At 51.2% G+C, this 14,413-nt stretch overlaps 1 long non-coding RNA gene across 1 annotated transcript; it reads left to right on the plus strand.

Annotated features, from left to right (window-relative positions):
• Positions 1-1,413: 1,413 nt before the first annotated feature.
• Positions 1,414-4,003, plus strand: LOC129513889 (uncharacterized). Its single transcript, XR_008665316.1, has 4 exons — positions 1,414-1,652; positions 3,057-3,183; positions 3,316-3,430; positions 3,521-4,003. It is a non-coding gene; the product is annotated as an uncharacterized LOC129513889 (long non-coding RNA).
• Positions 4,004-14,413: the final 10,410 nt, after the last annotated feature.

The following is a 14,413-nucleotide window of genomic DNA, read 5'->3' on the forward strand; positions in this document are numbered from 1 at the left end:
TTTGTCAGCATGATTTTGCAGACCCAGCCAGGAACCCTAAAGAGGGTCGAGGAAAGCTTTCTCCTCTCCTACACAGGTGTAGCAAAGTCATCCCCGTGTCGGACCTTTGCGGCAAGGGAGCTCATCCTGTTCTGGGTTCAGGGAAAGCCTCCCCTCCTTTGGAAAGTTAAGCCGAGTGACTTTCAGGATGGATAAGACCCACGAGATGAACAGCGATAAGACTCTTCCAGGGCACATGGAGGAAGAGTAAACACAAAAGCCCGGGAACCTTGAGAGAGACATGCCATGTGGAGGAGAAGCATCCCATGGGGCGGGTGGAGAAGAGCAGTGCGGCTGGAGCCGGGATGTAGCAAGAGCTAGATCACGTAGCGCCTAGTGAACCATATAAAGGATTGATTTTTCTTAGAAGGTCTGTTTGCTCATCCTGGGAGGTGGATGACTTACCACCCACGTGGGGGGTGGGGGGTGGGTCTTCCCTCCCACGTTACGCCCGAATAGCCCGTGGTCTCCTTTTTTTTTTTTTTTTTAAAGATTTTATTCGTGAGAGACACACACAGAGAGAGAGGCAGAGACACAGGTAGAGGGAGAAGCAGGCTCCACGCAGGGAGCCTGACGTGGGATTCGATCCCGGGTCTCCAGGATCACACCCTGGGCCGAAGGCGGCACTAAATCGCTGAGCCCCCCGGGCTGCCCAGCCTGTGTTCCTACGGAAGATTTTTACCTGCTTCCCTTTGTCTTAGACTTACTGCCCCAAGGAAGTTCCTTCTTTAGACAAATTCCCAAAGATTAGGATAGAGTTCTAGGCTTTTTTTTTTTTTTTTTTTTTTTGCAATTCATTCATTCCTTAATCATTACAGCAAGAAGCAGGATTCAGGAGGCAACAAATGTCTAGAGGAAGACAGAGACACCAAGGGACCCAAATCTAAGGTATTTGATCAGTCCAAAGTCTGTGTGTCCAGGGAGCCAAGAGCACTTATGTAAGAGAACTTTAGAAACGAGAAATCAACTGGTACTTTCCAGAGATTTTTCAGATAGGTCAAGACAGGGAATAGAGACGCCCTTTGAAAGCCTCTTCTTAATAGGTTTGCATTTAAAAAAGAGATTTAGGAGATTAAACCTTGATGCTTGCATATAAAACACAAGTAGAACCAACCAGAAAAGAATTTTGCCTAAGTATGCCATCAAGTCCCCTTCAGGAAACGGCATGCTGGCGCTTGCCAGGCCTCCGGGGTTGGTTGGGTGTTTATCCTCCACAAACACCCTGTGTGGCCAATTAGGAGAAGTACTGATAGTACTTTTAGATTTCAGCCCGTGAGTATTTTTCCTTTTTTTTTTTTTCCCCTCTCTCCTTCCCCGTGATAAGGCTTTTTGCCAGCGCAGAAGACACATGCGTCAGGAACACTGATGCAAGGAGACGCTAATATCGGATTGCGTCATGTGATCCTAGGTGTGGTGCTCCTGAAACTGGTTTTTCTGGAGGTTGTGCTGCCGTAGAAAAGCACTCTGGAGATAACACCCAAGAACTGGCCCTACTCGTCAGATGGCAGGAGTAATTTTTGCATGTACATGCCTCGGTTCCACACCACTGTTCTCCTAGGGAAAGGCGGTGTGGCTTTCCGGGCTGAACCGGGCGTGCTGGGGACAGTCATCAGGTAGGCGTGTCGCGCTGCCGCTTATGTAATGGATGCGCTACCTAGGGAGGTGCACCCACCGGGCCGGCTGGAAATGACACTTCCTCCTCCAGAGCGCGCCCTGAATTGTATCTCACTTTAATCGAGCAGCGTCTCTGGGGACAGACTGGTTCGGTGCAAAACTGGGAGAGGAGAATTGAAGACGGTGGCTGAGATTTCTCGGGCACTTCCTAGGCGGCCGGTACTGGGTTACAAGCACTTCACACGAGGAACTCTGGAAATGTGGGTTCCAGCCGCCAGCCCGCTGCCACTGAACCCCACGACAGGCTGCTTGGCCTCTCCTGGTGTCCGGTGAAGTCCTATGTCAGGTTAGATCAGAGGCATTGAAGGGCCCTCCCAGAAGTGGAATGCCGTTCACCTTGACCACAGAAAGCTGTAACTCCAGAGTCTATTAAAGAACAATCGGGGAACCTGGGTGGTTCAGTGGTTGAGCGGCTCCCTTTGGCTCAGGGCGTGACCCTGGGGTCCTGGGATCGAGTCCCGCATCGGGCTCCATGCAGGGAGCCTGCTTCTCCCTCTGCTTCTCTTTCTCTCTGTGTGTGTGTCTCTCATGAATAAATAAATAAAATCTTAAAAAAAAAATCACTGGTCATGAGAAAGATGTTAATGACACATGGACAACCGATCCCGATGGTCAGTGTTTGTACGGCCGGGTTAGGGTAGGATGCTCTAACTTGGATCTCCACCTTCACCGTCCAGCATGCTAGCCACGGACTAGTGAGCACTGGAAATGTGGCTGATACAAATTATGACGTGCTGGAGGCAGAAGGACACCGAATTTCAAAATCTTAGTACGACAAAAAAGAATCTGAAATATCCCAATAATTTTATCATCCTGATTGCATGTTGAAATGGTCATATTTTTGGCATTAGGTTAAAGGAGTATTAAAATTAACATCACCTGTTTCTTTCTACTCTATCCAACGTGGCTACCACAAAATTTAAGATTACTTATTTAAAATTTTGTGGTTCACATTTTATTTCTATTGGACGACCTGCCTTCGAAAGCATAGCTGGAAAACCAGTAATCGGCTCTGGACCCAACACTCTCTGCCTCTGTTCTTGAGGCTTCTCGCCGGTTAAATGGCAAGATAGAGTTTGTACTAGATTTCTTTTTCTTTTGGGGTTACATCTAGAAGAAAAATCCCTGATTCGGAGAACCATAGTTGGTGGGGGAAGGATCATTACCATAGTGTCGGGAAACATGTTTTCTAGAAGAGGAAACTCTTATAATTCCATTTCTGCCAGTCAGCCATGAAGTTTTAGAGAACCCAAAGGATCCTTAAATACTATCATTGGACATTTAAGCAACCCAGGCTGCAAAGCCCTCCCAGGCTTGTGGTTTATTCATCTTTGTTTTCCCAGCAAGCACCCAGGGCAACCGGACATGAGTATGCTGTCAATTTATGTTTGTTGACCTATGTAATATCCAGATGAAGAATCGAAGCCCAGAGAGGTTCTGCGACCAATAAGGCCACACAGTGGCTGCCAGGTAAGCTCGTTCTAGGAACCCTTGGTGTGGTCCCTGGACCAGCAGCAGCTGCATCATTTGGATGTTCATTAAAAACACAGAGTCTCAGGCTGAGCCCCAGATCTATTGAATCTGCATCTGTGTTTTTATCAGGATCCCACAGGTTTGGGGCACCTGGATGGTTCAGTTGGTGAAGCGTCTGCCTTCGGCTCAGGTCATAGTCTCCGGGTCCTGGGATGGAGCCCTGTGTATGGCTCCCTGCTCAGAGGTGAGTCTGCTTGTCCCTCCACCTCTGCCCCTCACCCCTATTCACGCTCGCTCTATCTCAAATAAATAAATAAAATCTTAAATCCCATAGGTAATATTTATGTGTCCTAAAGAATGAAAAGTCATACACCTTTTCTCAAGGGAAGCCTCACCGTCCCCGTGAGAGTTATTCTGAGCCTAGTTCCAGGGAGAGAAGACATAGGATGCCGGACACCAAGCCTCACATGCTGGCTGATGAAGAACAAGATTTAAGGAAATTCAACAAATATTTACTAAACCTCTGTCCTGCCCGGCACCTGGAGCCGGTGCCCCTGCTTCTCTTCCTGAGGGTTTGCAGGGCTTACGCTTTGTAGCCCCGGTCACCTTGGGGAACAAGGGGCCCCTTCATGATTTTCCTCCTACTGGTCCCAGTGTTCCTACTTTTATACAAGAGTCCAGAAGAGGGATCCCTGGGTGGCGCAGCGGTTTGGCGCCTGCCTTTGGCCCAGGGCGCGATCCTGGAGACCCGGGATCGAATCCCACATTGGGCTTCCGGTGCATGGAGCCTGCTTCTCCCTTTGCCTGTGTCTCTGCCTCTCTCTCTCTCTCTGTGACTATCATAAATAAATAAAAATTAAAAAAAAAAAGAGTCCAGAAGAAATGTGAAATGAAAACAGACACGCCTTGGGAGTTTGACTTTTTGGACCCAGGACCAATGGGATCGAAATGGGTTTCATGGATGTCTGCATGTGAGTTTGTAACTACCAGACCCTCCGTCCTGTGCCAGGTGCTTGCACTCGCATTGTGTTTCCCACCTGGGATAGAACCACAGTATATAGAGTTGGACTCTCTAATCCATAGCTCTCCAGTCACTTTTTTCAGACTATCCCTCATCCACGCTTGCCAATAAAAGCCACACTCTGCAGAGATACCATTCCCCCTGGCAGTGGGCAGTATGGATGGAAGGTTGGGCAGAGAGAGAGATAGAGGACACATGAGTCGCAGGCCAGCGAGACGTTTGCCCAGCACCCACTGTGTAATGGAGCCAAGAAGCCAGGGAGTTTTCTGGTGAGGTCAAGACACAGGGTCTGAATAGACAAGAAAAACCCAGGCTTTGGGCTCCGGCACAGAATTGATCATGTGCCTGGGTGGCTAGTGATAAGGCAAGGAGGGCAGCCTGTTTCATGTGTCAGGTGGCCCTGGTGGCCGGGCACCACTGCATTTCAGGCCATGTCATGTCATGCAGAATGATAACAACCCTCGGCAAAGTGAACAAACCCAACTGGTGTGAGCCCCCGCAGTGCCAAACACCTGGACTGTCGGTCAAGGTCTCACAGGGGAACATGGTGAGGCCACGACTTCCCCTAAGTGCTGACTCCCAATCCATTCCTTCTTGTGTGTCAGACAGACCCAGCATGGGGCCGGGGCCTCAGGCCGGGCAACGTCTGTGAATCCCGGGCCCCAGTGGGGGGGCAGGCACAGCCACCTGGTGGAAGGAGCCGGAGTTCCACGAAGGACTGTGGCCCAGCAGGCAGCATGCTCGCTGGCGCATAGAGAGGGGGGGCAGTGGGGCTCATTTCATCCTCTCCAGGGTGTAGGCTCCTCATCTCTGGGTGAGGAGGGGGGCGGGGGGCAGCGCTTCCTGCCGGGCCTGCTCCCGGGGCCAGTGCATTGAAGCATTCCCTAAACTGTCAAGTGCTGTTCCCAAGACAGAGAGCCTTGGAAACAGGGTCGGTGTGGCTTTAGGTTCATGCCGCACGGTCTGCATCTCCTCCTCCTTGACCCTCTCTGGGGGGACTCCACAAGGTCCAAGCCTGGCGGAGCGCACCTGTTCGTGTCTCAGTTTCCCTGTCATGCAATCTTTGATACACCTTAACTCGTACAATGACTCGATGTCCTATGGTTCACTAGAGCTCAACATGAGATGTAACAACGTGAAGGTAAAATATAATAACGTGAGGAATGAGGATATAATATTTATATAAGTTTTGCTTATTTTCAGAGACCAAAATTAATTGTTGCTGACCTCAGGGGCCCCACCCAAGCCATTCCTGGACTTACTCCGTTGTCACCCACTAGCTCTCTTTCCTTGCTCTGCCCCCTGCCCTGTGCCCTCCTTCATTTTCTTAAATCCCCCTCTTCCTAGGACCCCTTCTTTTTTAAAAAAAAAAAAAAGATTTCATTTATTTATTCATGAGAGACACAGAGAAAGAGAGAGAGGCAGAGACACAGGCAGAGGGAGAAGCAGGCTCCATGCAGGGAGCCCGACGTGGGACTCGATCCCGGGTCTCCAGGATCACACCCTGGGCTGAAGGCGGTGGTGCTAAACCGCTGAGCCACCCAGGCTGCCCTAGGACCCTTCTTTTAATGCCTTCTCTTGCTTTCCCTATAGGAGTCTTGGTTCAGTTCCAAAGCTGGAAACAGCAGGTGGAAGGCAGCAATCGTGTGTGGGTTTCTTCGGGCTTTGAGTCTCAGGAAGAGGCACTGTCTTAAAAGACAATGTCCACTCTGGGCAACAGTGGTGCTGGGCATGGGTAGGGCCAGGGCCTGACTTCTATCCAGGTCCTGCGACTCTGGGAGCGGACCCTGTGAGCTGGCAAGTCTGCACTATGGGCTGAGCCCCGCTGTGTGCAGAACCCTCCCGCGGCCAGGCCTGTCACCCACCCATCACGGCCTTAGATTAGGCCCCTCGACAGCACCGACGTATGATACCCGCAAGCCGCAGCTTCCTCTCTTCATGCAGCAGATCAGGCAGTAGGATCAGCATGAGCAAAGACCCTGAGGTGAGAACACATTCTGTTCTCTTGGGCAAAGTGGAGAAGGAGGAAGAGGACGATTGTAGACCAAGTAGGTGCCAGCCCTATGAGCTGTGTGGTGTGTGGAGATAGCAGTTAATTTCGTAATGGACAGGGAGGCTCAGAGAGGTTCTGAGGGTCAAGGATGCTCAACTGGTACCTTCCAAGGTGATAATTGCGACTCCGTGATTTAGAACCCACACTCTTTATGCCACACGGCACTGCTCCTCAACTCTGAGACCCGGGCCCCCATCAACGAGATTGGGCTTAGGCTGTAAGCCTGGACCCCCAGGGATCCTCCCTGAAAAATGAAGAGGATGGGCCTGAGCTCCAAGGATGTGCCCCTTGGACATGCACCGTGGACACGCCCTTGAATATGGTCTGTGGATGAACACCACAGACAGGCACTGCAGGTGTGCACTGTAGATGCACACCGTTGGCACGCTCCATGGCTATGCTCCATGGATACACTCCATGGAGACACAAGCTCCACAGATGTGCTCTGTAGACACACATCATAGACATGCCCCATGGATGTGCTCCACGGACACCCATCATAGTCGGGTGCCACGGATGTGCACTGTGGACATGCACCATTGGCATGCCTCGACACGCTTCGTGGGCATGCATCGTTGGGTATGCACCGTGGCTATGCACCTGGTGGTGGTTTTGGCAAGTACACAGATGAACATTTTAAAAATTCCTATTGCTACAAATTTATTTCAGTGCATGTTAGAAATATGTGTGTGTGTATAATGAGCAATCAAATCCATGCTTTCAATAATGAATGTTATGGAGTTCTCTTTTAAACTGCTCAGCCACCCAGAGATCCGAAAATGGGTGTTTATTTAAAGCAAGATACTCTGGGACACCTGGGTAGCTTAGCGGTTGAGCGTCTACCTTCGGCTCAGGGCGTGATCCCGGGGTCTTGGAACTGAGTCCAGCATCGTGCTCCCTGCAGGGAGCCTGCTTCTCCCTCTGCCTGAATCTCTGCCTCTCTCTGTGTGTCTCTCATGAGTAAATAAATAAAATCTTTAAAAAATAATAAAGCAAGATACTCAATCAGGTGTTATGTAGATCTTGAGGCAAGTGGTTCCCCAACAGCTTTGTCTTAAGAGATCAGGATTCCCTGCTCTCCGACCCCTCTCCCACATCTGGGGTTCTTCGGTCTGTGATGAACCGTGGACTCTGATGATCTAGAAAAATTGGGTAGTGGCTGAGAAAGCAAGCCTATTTAAATGTACATACTGAATCACGCAGGTCTGGACCTGATCCACGGAAGACTTCTTGGCTTTGCATGTGTGACCAGGTGTGCAACCCATCATCAAACACCAGCCTGATTATGGGGCTTAGGAAGCAGGAAGCTGGCACCCAAGGAGGATGAGCCTTGCAGGTGGGAACCTGATCTCGGCGTGTCGTATCTAGTGTGTATGTGTGATATATAGTCATTTCTATGCCTATTAGGTTGCTCTGGAAAGTATTATTTTCTAGCTGGAAGCCAGTCCCCTCCTTTAAGGGATGAGAAAACGGAAAGCCAGACAAGGCGAGCTGTCACCCAGCCTGAGCCGAAAGAAGCAGGGCCATGTGTTGTCTCCCCACCACTCGGCCAGGAGCCACCTCGACAGCTAAACCACTCATTATATTTTATCTTCTGGATGGTTTAAATAACTATTATTATGCACACGTTTTTTTTTTTCAAAAGAGTGTGTTTATTACCAAACCTCATTAAATTGCCTGTGTCTCGAGCTGGTTCCCCATCCCAGCCTCGGAGGGAAGGAAGGAAGGAATTTGGCTGGACACAGAAGCATTCCCTTCCTACACGATTACCTAATGCTCTGTGTCCCAAACAGGGTGCTAGGGAATCTCTGGGCAACCAGTCTGACAGGGAGGGGGTTTCCAGATGACTCACGGGGCAGCGGCGAGCACAGGTGACCCCAGGAATGTAGGCAGGGCCCTTCTGGGGAGGCAGAAAAGGGTGGACCCCCGTGACAGAAAGGGGGAGATGGGAAGCACAGACTCTGGAACTGGCCTGCCCACGTTTGCATCCCAGCTCTGTCGCTTGCTGTATGATCTCGGACAAGTTAAAGAGCCTCGCCTCTCTGGGCTTCACTTTCCTCCTCTGAAAGTCAGAATTTGTTTTCTTTTCTTTTTTTTTTTTTTTTGGAAATTCAGAATTTTAACAATAAAAATCTACCTTAAAGGGGTGCCTGGGTGGCTCAGTGGTTGAGCATCTGCCTTCGGCTCAGGTCGTGATCCCAGGTTCCGGGATCAAGTCCTGCATCGGGCTCCCTGCACGAAGCCTGCTTCTCCCTCTACATATGTCCCTGCCTCTCTCTGTGTGTCTCATGAATAAACAAATGAAACCTTTTAACAGTAAAAATCTACCTTAGGGCCTCATTCTGTGGCCCAAGCGAGCTGGTCTTAGAATGGCGCGAGCATGTAGTGAGATGTGTTGCTAATATCTCAGATCTTAGATCCAAGACCCTGGTCAGGCCACAGCTGCAACTGTGCTCACGCCGGGACTTTGGGCCGCTCCTGCACTCCTCTGGACCTCGCGTTACCTCGTGTGAAATCAGGGTGATGACGGAGATTGCCTGGTGGGAGGTAGGAGCAGGCCAGGACACAATCCCACAGCCTGGCGCAGAGGGAGCCCTGGAGAAAGAGGAACTTGCATTAGCTGAGACTCCTGTCCACCTATCATTGGGGCCTTGTGACCTCACACGGGGAGCACTCGGATGGACCCACAGGAGTGGATGCCTGTGACCGCTTGGGTGGCGAGGGGGCAGCAGAGGAGCAGAGTGGAAAGGGCCCAGGGCGAGGAGCCAGGAACACTGGGTCTGAGTCTCCTAGTGCTGCGGGCAGCGGATGACCCAGGGCAGAGACCCCCTGCCCCCAGCCCCTGCCCACTTCCAGGGCCACGGCTGCAGCAAGCCTACAGAGAGGAGCAGAACCTCATTAGTGGTCTTCCAATGAGGCTTCCTTGGAGGTGCCACTGCCTAAACTCCCCCAACCCACTTCCATCAGATTTTTAAAATAATAACACATCTGTTGCACCCTTACCACCTACCAGGTACTTTATACGCACGCGTGCATTATCTCAGTTAACCCTTGCAAACCCCTCAGGTGGGCACATGCTGCAGAAGGGGACATGAAGCCCAGAGCGGTGACGCAGTCTGCCTAAGGCCACACAGCAAGCTCGCCGTGGAGCTGGGACTTGTACCCGATTCTGAGTGGCTCCCAAGCCTGGACATTTACTTATCTATTTATCCTTTAATTTTGGAAATCATTACAGATGCCCAGGCGATTGCGCCCGTAGTACGGTGTGGTTCGTACCACCCTCCACCCGGTTTCCCACAATCGTTACATGTTACACAACCACAGGCCAATACCAAGGGTACGATGTGTCTCGATGGGGCACGTCGTCCTCTTCCATTTTACGTGCTTGTGCAGAGCTGCGTGACCCCCGCCACCGTGAACACCCCCAGCCGCTCCCTCATTGCAAATATCTCCCTGGGGGCTGTCCCTCGTAGCGCCCCCCTCCTTCCCTCCCACCCGCCATCCCTGACTCTCGGCCACCACCAGTCTGTTCTCCATCTCTGTAATTTTGTCACCTCGAGAATTGTTTTGCAGATGGAATCGGACGCTTCTCAGGTCGACTTTCACGCTCACCTAATCCCCCGTGATCTGTGCGCCCTGCTGTGGGTTATCAGTGGTTTGCTCCTTCTCCTTATTGTGTCATGGTCCATGCTGTGACCGGTCACAGCCTCCTTCCCCATTCATCCAGTTAGGGGACCTTTCGGTGATTTCTAGGTTTGGGCTATTACAAGCAAACTTGCTGTGAATATTCGTGGATCGCTTTGTGTGTGGACCTAAGTTTTTGTTTCTCTGGGATAAATGCCCAAGTTTGTAATCGCTGGGTCAAAGGGGAAGTGTATACTTAGTTTTGTTAAAGAAACTGCCAAACTCTGTCCGATAGTGGCCGTGGCATTCCCAGCGGCCGTGTCCGAGGCATCCAGCTTCTCACCAGCACCTGGCACGGCCACTGTCCTAACAGTTACGCCGGGGTGGCTCGCTGGGGTCTTGATTCTCATTTCCCTAGTGACTGGTGTTGGTGACCCTCTTTTCATGGACCTATTTGGCATCTGTAGATCCTCCTCCCTGAAATATCTCATGCCTTTGGCCCATTTTCTAATTGCATTTTTTTTTTCTTTTTAACTGTTGGGGTTTGAGAGTGCTTTATATATTTTAGATACGAGTCCTGTGTCAGGCGTGTGGGTTAAAAATATTTTCTACCGTTTGTAGCTCATCTTTCCATCCTCTTGACAGGCTTTTTTTTCCATAGAGCAAAATTTCCTAATTTTGAGGAAGTCCAGTTTATCGATTTTTCTCTTTTGTGGATCGTGCTTTGGAATCGTGTCCCTAGCTTGGAGCTTCGGGGTGAATGAAAAAGCGGAGATTTGGAGAGATTGGGAGGTCTAAGAGAGGGCAGGGAAGCCCCGTGCATCTCTCCTTCCATCTGGCTGTTTCTGAGTTATATCCTTTTTTTTTCTTTTTTCTTTTTTTTTTTTGGAGGGGGAGGAGCAGAAGGAGAAGAAGGAGGAGGGGGAGAGGGAGGGAAGAAGACAATCCTAGCCCTAGGGCCCTAAGACAGTCTTCTACATTTTCTTCTAAATGTTTGATAGTTTTCTGTTTTACTTTTTTTTTTTAAAGATTATTTATTTATTTATTCATGAGAGACTCAGACAGAGGGAGAAGCAGGCTCCCTGCAGGGAGCCCAATGCAGGACTCGATCCCAGGACCCTGGTATCACGCCCTGAGCCAACGGCAGACGCTGAACCGCTGAGCCACCCAGGTGCCCCCCCATGGCTCTTATATAAGAAATTGCAAGGGTTTTAGGGTCTCTGCTTGAACCAGAGGAAAACCAAATACATTTCTTTTCTTTTCTTTTTTAATATTTACTTATTCAAGTAATCTCTACACCCAATACGAGGCTCGAACTCGGGGCATCCCTATGTTTTACTTTTTAAGTCTGTGATCCATTTGGAGTTGATTTTTGTAGGAGATAGGAGGTGAAGTCGAGTTCCTGCTTTGGCCTCCGGATATCCAATCACTCTGGCACCATTTGTTCAAAAAGCCATGCTTCCTCTTTCAAACGCGGACCTGTGATCAGGACCCTTGGCCACCCCGATGCTCTATGTATTCGAGATTCCTGCAGGATATTGTTTGAAGAAAAAATGTGGCAGCTGAAATAGTTTGAAAGCTGCTGAATGAGAAGATGCAGACGTTCTCCTGGCTCTAGTATCTTATCTAGTATCTTCTAAGCCCTGGGGTGATGCATGGAGCCCAGCAGCCGGCTTGAAAGCCGCCCCTCCACCCAGAAGGGACTCCTGGGTTTCAGCCTCAGCACCAGGCCCCTCCCGGGCCCTCTGTCACCATCTGGGCTCTCCCCCCCAGATGGGGCCTCTCACCGCAGAAGGAGTGGTCCGGGGCCTGCAGGCTCATTAGCGGGACCCGTGACATCCCTGGCCAGGGGGCATGAGCTTGCAGGGAGGCAGGCGGCCTGGAGCTGGCACGGAGGGCGAAGAAGGCACAAGGGGAGACCCACCTTGAGGACTTGGAAGGGTGGCTTTGCACGGCAGTTTTCAATCCTTGCCTCTCCTTGCAGCTCTGAGGCCAGAGGACTCCCCCAAACGTGGCAGAAGAAGCTGCAAAGGGCCGTGGGGGCAGGAACGCCCCAGACTCCTTGATCCACTGGCGTCTCTCAACTCGCTCTGCCATCCTACCGACTGCGATGAGACCTGAAGGCCACTTGTCAAAAATCTCTTATTTTAGACAAGAAAAGGCAGCTAAAAATAGTAGCATGCGGAAGGTCCCTTCTCTGATCAGTGTGGTGCTTTAAGTTAGCACAGCACGGTTGTCTTCTGTCTTGGGCCTCCCAACCGCCCGGTGAGGCCACGGGGGCCCAGATTATTATGCCCATTTTATAACTGGGAAGCCTGAGGCCTAGGAAAGGTCAAGTTCCCGGTTCACTTTTCTATCTCCTTCCACTAGGCTGAAAGCTTGGAGGGACAGCTGAGGTTTGGCTTGTTTACTGCTCCCTCCCCAGCCCTCAGCACGGCTTCCAGAATCTAGTAGTTGCTCAGTAAACACTCTGCAGGCAAGCACAGTAACAGGCAGCAGAGCTTAGGCACACAGTCCCCGCAATTCTCTTTTTGCAGCAAGATCTAGCAAATCACAACAAATGACAGGAAGGAGTGTCCGGTCCAAGACCTTCCGAAAAAGAGAGAGGCACCGAGAGGCCAGATCCAGCCTGCGAGTTAAGCAGAAATGTCATCCTCTCCCTGGAGGAGCTTCGTTCTGCGGCACAAGAAAATTCTCCTTGATTATAAATGTAGGGTTTGACAACAAATCAGGAAGCGTTTGTGAAAATTCATTTTACACCTTGTTATGTAAGTAGCCACATGGTACCTGCGAGCGTGCCTCTTGGCTCACAGAGCCCGAAATAGTGACTGTCTGGGCCTTTGCAGAGAACAGTTGCCGACCCCCCGCTCTGGAAGGAGAGAAGTGGGAGCTCACTGCAAGCGTTGAGGGTGATGGGAGGGCATCTGGATAAAGCAAGAAGTGAGATTCTCAGAAGTCACTCAGGTAGGCAACTCCGATCCCAGAGTTCTTTCTGCCCCGTGTCACAGCTTCTTCTGGGGACCCCGTGAAACCTCACTGGGAGAGCTCTCTAGTGTAATGTGGCCCCCTGGAGTCCCCCACCACCCACACGGTGGCTTCTGGGGTGACCACATGCTCGGCAGCCAATCGGCTCCCCTGGAGCTCCGCCTTCCACCTGCCCAGCTCAGCCCAGGACACCCTGGGTGCTGGCCCCTGAGAGTTGCGTGGGCCGTGTGGCTTTGAGAGTGAAAGGGAGGGGCCTTTGGAGAGGCACCAAGTTCACACCCGCTTTGCCTGGTGTGACCTCCGATGGGCGGCCCCGGCTTTCCGGCTGCCAGCCTGGCCTTGCCAGGGGCCAAAGGAGGATGCTTCAGACAAAACCCTCGCACGAGGGAGGCTCGCTCAGGTGGCTTGGGAAAGGCACCCACTGGAGGGTGGGGACCTGAGGGCTCTTCTTCCGCCAGCTGCTCTGCTCGGAGGAAGCTGAAAAATCTCTCTGTCCTAGCGTTCATCTTGAAACATGAGCCTCAACCTGAAACGCTGACTGACGTCCTGCCACCTGGCCACGGGTCCATCCTACACCTTGCCTGAGAGAATGGCTCCTTTCCAAACCATTTCATGCGCGTATCAAACGCGGTTTCTGAGTCAAGGTCTGAACACATCGAGGCACCGTTTGTAGCGAGGAGTGTTTTATTCAGGCTGCTTTCCCATAGCAGAGTCGCGGAGGCTGGGGACGCGCACACTGCACAGGACAAGAACGCGGGTGTCGGGGACCCTGTCGGGAGCATGTGTGCCACGGCCCCCTCACCTAGCTTGGGCAGATGTGTTTTCGATTCCTAACCCCACATGTGACTACACTCGGCACATCTTTATGGAACACGGAGAGGGGAGCTATGTGGCCTCAGGACGTGCCCTAGAAAGGTTTTGACGCTTTGCGTATTTTAACTTACTTAAGCCCCGCAATGATCCTACGAGGTGGGTACTGTTGTCCTCGCTTACAGATCAGGAAACTGAGGCACAGGGACTGAGAGTCTTGGTCAGGGGCGCGCATCCGGGGCACCCTGCCCCCCCACGTCCAACCATTTCTGCTGCTCCCCAGAGGCTGATCTCTGCTCAGCAGGACCTCTGTGCTTGGCAGTGGGTTCCAGCTGCTGGCTGGTGTTTGGGGAGCTGCCCCAGGGAGAAGGTGGCAGGTGGCAAAGGGCAGGGCTTGCCCGTGCGGGTCCCTCCCCTGGATCTGGGGACCACAGGCATGTGCTGCTGGTGGTTCGATGCCCGAAAACCAAGGCTTAGGGTATTTTGTTCGATATTATGGTTGCTTACGGTGGGGGCTCGTACGGTGGTACCAATTACTCCCCCACAGCCATGTCACCTTGTTGGCTGATTTTTTTTTTCACTAAAAGTTTTATTTTTATTTATTTATTTTTTCACTAAAAGTTTTAAATTGCAGTGAAATATACAGAACATAAACTATACCACTTAAGCCATTTTAATGCAATTTCATTAAATTAATTTATTTAGAGACAGAGAGTGCAAGTGTGGGGAGAGGC

Source organism: Nyctereutes procyonoides, unplaced genomic scaffold (assembly GCF_905146905.1).
Source record: "Nyctereutes procyonoides isolate TBG_1078 unplaced genomic scaffold, NYPRO_anot_genome, whole genome shotgun sequence".
NCBI lineage: Eukaryota > Metazoa > Chordata > Mammalia > Carnivora > Canidae > Nyctereutes > Nyctereutes procyonoides.